Source organism: Phyllostomus discolor, chromosome 7 (genome assembly GCF_004126475.2).
Source record: "Phyllostomus discolor isolate MPI-MPIP mPhyDis1 chromosome 7, mPhyDis1.pri.v3, whole genome shotgun sequence".
Taxonomy (NCBI): Eukaryota; Metazoa; Chordata; class Mammalia; order Chiroptera; family Phyllostomidae; genus Phyllostomus; species Phyllostomus discolor.
In genome coordinates this window covers 132,640,762-132,648,113 of record NC_040909.2, presented here as the reverse complement: position 1 = coordinate 132,648,113, position 7,352 = coordinate 132,640,762, and the positions used below count along the sequence as shown (strand labels likewise).

Below are 7,352 nucleotides of genomic sequence, written 5' to 3'. Positions count from 1 at the left end.
TGCGGCTGGCTCGCGGGCTGTGACTTGGCCAAGGTCACCCCGGCCCGGGGCCACAGCGCCCGTGCTCGGGGGCGCGCGGGCCGATCGCAGCCGGGTCACCCCGTCCCGTGCACCCCGCCGCCGGGTTTTGGGGTGGGGGCCGGCGCGGGGCGGTCCCGGGGCGCCGCGCGCGCTGACGCGGGGCCCGAGGCGGCGGGGACCGGGCGCGGGGGGAGGCGCGTCGGCGGGCGTCCTCCTTTTGTGCGAGCGCCGGCGGCTCGGCTCCGCGAAGGTAAACAGCGTTTCCTCTTCCTCCTCGCGGCGTCGCTTCCTTTTATAGAGATTTCTCGCCTGGCACGCACCGGGCCGCTGGCTGCTGGGGCTGCTGCAGCCGCCGCGGCGGGGCGGCTCGCAAACCTGTGGCGGTGACGTGAGACCCGCCAACCCGGAAACGACGGCGGCGGCGGCACCGAAGCCCAGGCTCCTGCGCCCCAGCGCCCGCGGCCGCCTCCGGTCTCCGTCTCCGCCCGCCCGGCCGCCAGGTAGGTGCCCCGGCTCCGCCGGCGCCGCCGCCCCGGCCCCCCCGCGCGCGCCCTTGGAGCCGATTGGCACCGGCGAGGACGCGGGGTGCGGGGCGCGGGAGTGATGGGTGCGGGGAGACGTGGGGGTGCGAGCCAGGCCGCGCCGGGTGCCAATGAATTGCAGAGGGGGCGCCGCAGGGGGCACCCGGAGGATGCTCCCGGGCTGGGCTGGGCCGGGGCGGGAGGACGCGAGGGGCGCACGCCTGGGGACCGCCGCCGCCGCCGGGTCCACCCAGCTGCGGGGAGCGCGCAGCGGCGTCCTGCACCGGGAGGGAGGGGGGCTCCGGGTGGCGGTTCCCCCCTCTGCTCCCCTCCCCCCCGACCCCTTCTGCACGCCAGGTGAGGGCGCAGGGTCTGACCCCGGTCGCAGGTCAGCCCCCCCGCCCCCCCAGCAAACTTCCATTGGGGGCTTGGGAGGCCAGTCGCTTAGAATTGAGGAACTAGAGGGGGTGAGCAGAATCTCCATTGGCCTCAAGACTTCCTCCTGGGGTGAATACCCGCCTATGTTCTAGGAGCACTTCCTCTTTGCCCTTTATCTTTTCATCATCTTTATTTTCAAATGGAAGTTCAGTGGTAACGGTGGATGCCCTTGCATCCTGCAGGGCTCTCCTGGGGCTGTGCACCCCTCCCGGGGGTCCCACCTGTGTGTCCTGTGTTGCGGGTGGGAGGAAAGAGGAACCAAGGACTTCCCTTGCTAGAGTGGGGGGGGGGCGGTCTTTGATCCCCACCCAATTGCAAGAAATGAAGCCGGTGGAGGAGGGGTTGAGGTGGAGGAGGGGTTGAGCGGGGAGGAGGCCTGGCTGGGGAGTGTCAGGTGGACTTTGCACCTATGGTTTAATCCTGGTTTTGCCACTGACAGGCTGTGTGACCTTGGGCAAGTGGCTTACCCTCTCTGAGTTTTAGGTGCCTGTCTGTAAAATGGGCTGCTTGGAGTTGACCCTAGAGAAAGTGAGCTTGGATTCCTGGCCTGAGGGGTGTGCGTGGGTGGGTGGGGGGCCCCACAGTAATGGAAGGTGTCATCGTCAGCCACCTTTAGTTTCTGTCTCCCCACCCCCTAGAAGGGGTGCCTGGGGCACAGGGGAGGTTCTCTGTGGATATTTGGGGAATGAGTAAGTGGATGTGAATTTTGGGAGGTGAGTGGGTGTGGTTCCACTTTTTTTTTTGGCTTCCTGGCCCTATCATCTCTGTCCCACAATCCCCAGAGAGCCACATCTTGCCACCTGGAACCTGTGTAATTAATCACCCCTCCCCGAGCAAGGAGGATTACCATGTGAAAATATTGACTCCCTGTGACAAGGAGCTTACACTCTGACTTAGAGCGTCTCCCGTTCTTGGAAGATTGCATTCTGTGGCAATGACAAGGAAGCACCACCGTTTTGATTGCCACGGCCAGATGACAGGCCGGGGCCGGCCGCCAGGGTGGGCAGCCGGGCTGATTTCCCAGGCCTGGGGCTCCGGTAAACTCGGAGGGAGCTGGGGCGAGGTGGGTGTTCTCCCTTGGTGGGTCACGCAGAAGTGGTCCGCTGGCCTGGGTTTTCTTCCTGGGGAGCCAGGTTGTGATGTGCACTGTCTGCATCCTCGTTAGACTTGCAGCACGAGCAGGGGTGGAGTAGGAGGCTGGGGTGCCTTCGTAACACAGGGACCCTTGGAAATGGCCTTCACGTGCAGGCCCAGTGTGCCTCTCTGCGCTTCACTTCGGGAGATTTTTGAGCAATTTTGCTTTCTCCGACAGCCATCCTTTCTCGTTCTGTCTTAGCTTCCAAAGGCTTCTCTGTGCCTCTTTAGGGTCCTCAGCCGTGTTTTTTCCCCCTCTGGAGGCAGGAGAGGGGCCTGAGTGCTGCTGGCATTTTAAGAGGCAACAGCGGGCGCCCCTCCGCCAGGCCGCTGCAGCGTGAGCTGGGGCCGGTGCACTCCGCAGATGTGGAGTGACCTCGGCTACCTAAGGGGAGTGACCTCTTTCTCCTTCGGTGAGACTTAGAGTGCAGGATTTGACCCGAGACCCTCGGCCAGTGAGTGGCAGATTCGGGGCCCGCCCCGAGGCTCCTTCCTGTAGACTTCACCCCTGCCCGAGTGGCCTTTGTGTCCCCCTGGCACTTGGCAGGCCGTCTGGCCTGTGCTGGACGTGCAGTGTATGTGCGTTGATAGAATGGACAAAAGAGTGAGGGTTTCCCTATTGCTCTCTGTGGAGGCACATTCTGTCTCCAAGTCAAGGTCAGCGTCAGCGCACTGGCCTGTAGGTGACCTTGACATTGTTCTCTGGCGGTTCCTCCCAAGTGGGTCTAGATTCCCCATTGTGCAGTTCCAGCCACTGCCAGCTCTTACCTCAGGATCCAGGGGCCGCGGCAGGAGGGACCCCTGAGGATTGCCGGAGCCAGGAGGGGGAGGCCTCACGTTCAGCGATACCCATGTCTCCCCGATTGAAGAGACCACCGTCCCGTGGCCTCGCCGTCTGGGACTTGGCCATCTTCAGGGAAACCATTTTTAAAATCCTTACACTTGGATTTTAAGGCTGTCTGGGGAGCCACAGAGAGGTCACTGGCCTCTTGTAACCCTTTTTTCCTCGGCTGTAAACAGGCAAAATACTCACCACTCCACCCCACGCGTATCTTACAGGCTTCCTAGTAACAGGGTGAGACCCACTGTCCCGCCCCCCCTTTCCCTTGCTTGCAGTGGGCATGCGCCTGAGTTTCTCCACCGCTCGAGCCTCAGTGTTCCCGCCTGTAAAATGGGACCATGGATCATGGGGTTGGTTTGCTCCCTGGGTTAGAATGAGTGCAAACAGCTTGAAGGTTAGAATCTCCTCTCTCTGTAAACTCCAATGGTAGCTTCTCAGGAGAAGCGAATGGAGTGGGTGAGGGGGAAGGGCCGATTTTCTCCTTCCCTGTCCGTGTTGGGGGCCCAGGGTAAAGGCCCGGTGAAGAAGGAATCGCTGTGATCCTGTTTTTCACCCTTTTCTCAGGGCAAAGCATCTTTTTCCCTCTCTTCATCAAGTCAGCTCTTCATGTGTCTGTGACCCTGACTCCATCTGGTCTCATAGCATTCACAGCGACTCCTTCCGGCCGAGACTTGATCTCCCCAGGCTGTCCCGTGCACAGGATTTCTGTCCCTTCAGGAGAGCCTGGGCAGTTGAGCGTGCCTGTCTTAAAAGGAAGGCTGATTGGCCTCGGCTGGCTGGAGGAAAGACAGTTTTGTTGTCAAGGGTGCATGAGGTTAGGGGCAGTTATATCTGCCTCTGTTTCTGTTTCTGGAGTCATTGTGCACGTGGGTTTGGGGGCCAGACAGCCCGGGTCCACATCCTGGCTGGGCTGCTGGCTAGCTCTGTGACCTTGGGCAAGAAGCTTCGTCTTGGGGTCTTCTTCATCTTTCAGATGAACCATAGTAATGTCCACATGCAAGGATGTTGTGAGGATGAACCCAGAGGTTGTATGGAGATCTTCCCAGCACAGGGCATGGCACACAGTAGGTGCTCGTCAGGGACTTTTCTCCTACCCTCTGGACCCTTTCTGTTCCTATCCTAGCCCCACCGCCCTGCCCCTCCACTAACAGGGCTCCGGTTCCCTTTGGGAGTCGCGCCCTCGGCTGGCAGCTTCTTTTGAGATTCAAGTTCAAGACTCCGTTTTCCCAAGTCCATTGTTGGCCGGTTGCAGGGCGGGCACTTCCCAAAGTGGCAAGGTCATTGTGCCAGAGCTGGTCACGAAGGGTACAGCGGGGTTTACCCTGGGGTTTGCATGCTCTCCCGTTGATTTTTTTCCTCCTCCTTTTCAAAGACTTACTAGCTGCCATCTGCTCCAAGGGAAGGAGACATTATGTTCATAAATATATAAATAATCGAAGTTGGCGAGGAGATTTGTTTAATGAAGTGTTGCTGAGAGTGATTTTTATAAATATTTAAGATCATCTGAAACCATTAGAGGAATTGCAGGGTTTATTAAAAAGCCGGAAACGTGTGTTGGAAAGGCTCCTCTCCTTCCCCCGTGGAGCGGCTGTGGGGCGTGGGGGACGGTGGGGGGGGCGGCACGGAGCAGGGACGCGGGGCCCACGAGGGGCAGGTGGGCCGCCAGCCTGGTTGTGTCTGCTGCCGGGGGTTGGCAGCTGTGCAGCCCCCCGTGTACGGGGGCTGGTGGGTGGGAGGGTGAGGGCAGCCAGATCCACAGAACCCAGGGCGGAGACCAGTGTTGGTTGTACACCAGCGTTTTCGAAAGCAGTCCGGGGTTCCTTCAGACTCAGGGGCCGCTGGGTAGCGCATGCCAGGCATCACCCTGGGGACTGCAATTTCCCATCCTGCGTGTGAGGGTCAGTGGCAGGCTTCTAGAAGGTTCCCAAGACCAATGTCCTTTGGTTAACAGTGTTCTGTGTTTTCCCGAATCCTGCAAAGGCCCACCCATGGGAGGCTTTTGGGTGGTCAAAGGGAGGAGTGTGGGGTAGGGACTCGGCAGAGCTGGGAGGGGTTTTTGGAGCAGTGCCTCCCAAACTGGGAATCGTGCCCCCGAATCTCTCGGGGATCCCCTTGCAGACTCTGAGCCCGAGGCCTGGGATGGGCTGAGGTCCCACACGTCCAACCCTTTTCCACGTGACGGAGTTTGTGTTCCTTCCACGCTCTGGTGCGGGGACCACACTTCGGGTAGGGAGAGGTCGGCTGTCCCTGTTCCTCTCATTCATTTGGGACCCGACTGACCCCGAGGCTGCCAACCTGAATAGGACACTGGGGGTTCCTGAGGCAGCCGATCACCCGGTCAGCGGAGGAGGCGGATGACGAGGAGGCGCAGGCCTAGACAGGCCGCGGTGGGGGCAGAGGGGCACAGGGAAGACAGCTGCCTCCACCCGCCAGAGCCGTGTGCTCGGCCCTGCGGGGAACTAGGGGACAGCGAGGTGGCGATGGAGCTGGGAGGGAAGAAGGGGAAGTGGCGTGGGCCTCACACGTGACTGTGGCCTGGAAGGGCTGAGTGGGAGCCTCATCCACGCCCCCGGTTTCAGGTGGTAGGGGTCCAGTATTTTTCATTTAACAGAGGAGGGAGCTGGGACTCCGAGGGGGACGCATCTCGCCCGAGAGGTCTCCTGGCTCCCAGGCCAGGCCTCTCGCAGGGCTCCACAGAGTCTGCCTGTGAGTGCCGGGGGCCCCCCTCTGTGGGAGGCTCTGGGGCCATGGAGGCGCTGGGACCGGGCACCCTTCCCCAGCTCCAGAGGTGCTCCTGCCTGCGACCTTCCTTTGGCAGGGGCCTACGCCTTTAACCTCCACGGGGAAAAAGAAGGCCCAGCACAGGGTAAGAGACAGCTGTGGAATCACCCACCATGTCGGAGACCAAGGGCCCCCTCGCCCCACCAGCGCCCTCGGACAAGGAGTGGGGAGGACAGTGGGGTGCAGTTGTGTGGAGGGGGCGAGGCTGGGCAGAGGCTTGGGCAGCGGGAGGAAGAAGGCTCTACTTTCCTTTACGCGTCTGCGCAGAGAGTCTTCAGAGGGTGCTTGTTGGAATTTAAACCCGGCGCTCCTCCAGCGACTGCTGTCCCACCGAGGAGCCCCTGGGCCAGCCCCTCCATAGCAGAGTGACCTCGGGCAAATCACGGCACCTCTTCAGCCAGAGCTGTCACGGGGGAAGCTGGGCCAGTCTCATTGGAGGGCCGGGTGAGATGACAGGCGTAAGAGCTCCTGGCACAGGCCCTGGCAGAAACTCTCCCAGAATATACCCCCTCCCCCAGGTCGTCGTCACGGTGGGTGAGAACCGGTCGTCCATCCAGTGCTCGCTTCCACCGCCAGGGCTACACTTCCAAACGGTTGGTGGGGGCGGGGGGCCTTTCAGCAACACTGAACCCTGGCGCCAGCCCCCTTGTGTGGCTCTCCTTTGAAAGGGAGTGTTGGGCCTGCGAGAGGCCTGCGAGAGATCCCATGGATCTGGGGGTCAGGTATGTCTCCGTTCACCTCCGTCTCCCTAACCATGGAGTCTTTTGCCAGTGGCATCTTGGTGCCTGTTTTGCAGCTTGTTGTGGCTCTTAGCTCAGAAAATGCCTGCATGTGCCTGGCTGGGAGCCTGGCCTCTCTCTAACAGGCGCTCAGCAGTTCGAGTCCCTCGAGTCCCCTATCCATGCAGCCTCGGGGCCGGGACTCAGGAGAGGAGCCCGTAGACCCAAGGAGGTCCGTGCGTTGGTCCCCGCTTTGCTCAAAACCAGAGTTGAAGTAGAATTCAGAAGGCGAGGTGGAAGTGAAACTCGGGCAATAACATCCTAAAATGTCTGCTCGGCGCCCCTGAACTCTGGGTTCGCCCGCTGCTCTGAGCTGCGGAGGTGCCAAAGGGGGCCCGTGCAGATCAAAGGGCCCTCGGAGGAAGGCAGGGTGGGGGGGGGGGGCGGGGAGGTGTCTCACAGTCACGTCTGAACACGCCTTCGCAGCTGCCAGGAGCTCAGCTCCTCCTGGAGGAATCAGGTCCGCCCTGCGAGTGAGCAGTGGTAGTTGAGTACCTACTATGTGCTGGGCCCTGGGATGGGTCCCCGTAGGGGATAGAGAGAGTCCTCCTGCGACCCCACACAAGTCCCTCGGGGCCTGAGCAGCCTAGAGGAGGGAGGAGCTCTGGGTTTGTTCCCTTGCCTGTCACTCGGGAACGGGAAATGCTCTCGACTGGTCGTGGAGACAGCAGGGGGAGTCGCTGGACCCCAGGGAGGACAGAGGGGCTGGTCCATGAAGCGGGGGCGGGACCCGGGGGTGGGGGGAGGCTGCGAGGCTGAGCCTTTGCAGGGGCCGTTTCAGCCTGGCCGCTGCCTGCCTGGCGATAGCACAGCTCCATGGCCGTCGGGTTGTGTGTG

General features: G+C 61.4%; 1 protein-coding gene across 2 annotated transcripts in view; it reads left to right on the top strand.

Annotated features, from left to right (window-relative positions):
* The first annotated feature begins 228 nt into the window (after window positions 1-228).
* CYRIB (CYFIP related Rac1 interactor B) overlaps window positions 229-7,352 on the top strand; it is a 131,260-nt gene continuing 124,136 nt past the window's right edge. The window contains exon 1 of one of the 2 annotated variants that reach the window (XM_028533944.1): window positions 229-271. The gene's annotated coding sequence lies outside the window, so the exon portion shown is untranslated. Of the gene's footprint in view, window positions 272-390; window positions 522-7,352 lie in introns of those variants that run through there. The other variant, XM_028533942.2, reaches the window with a different exon arrangement.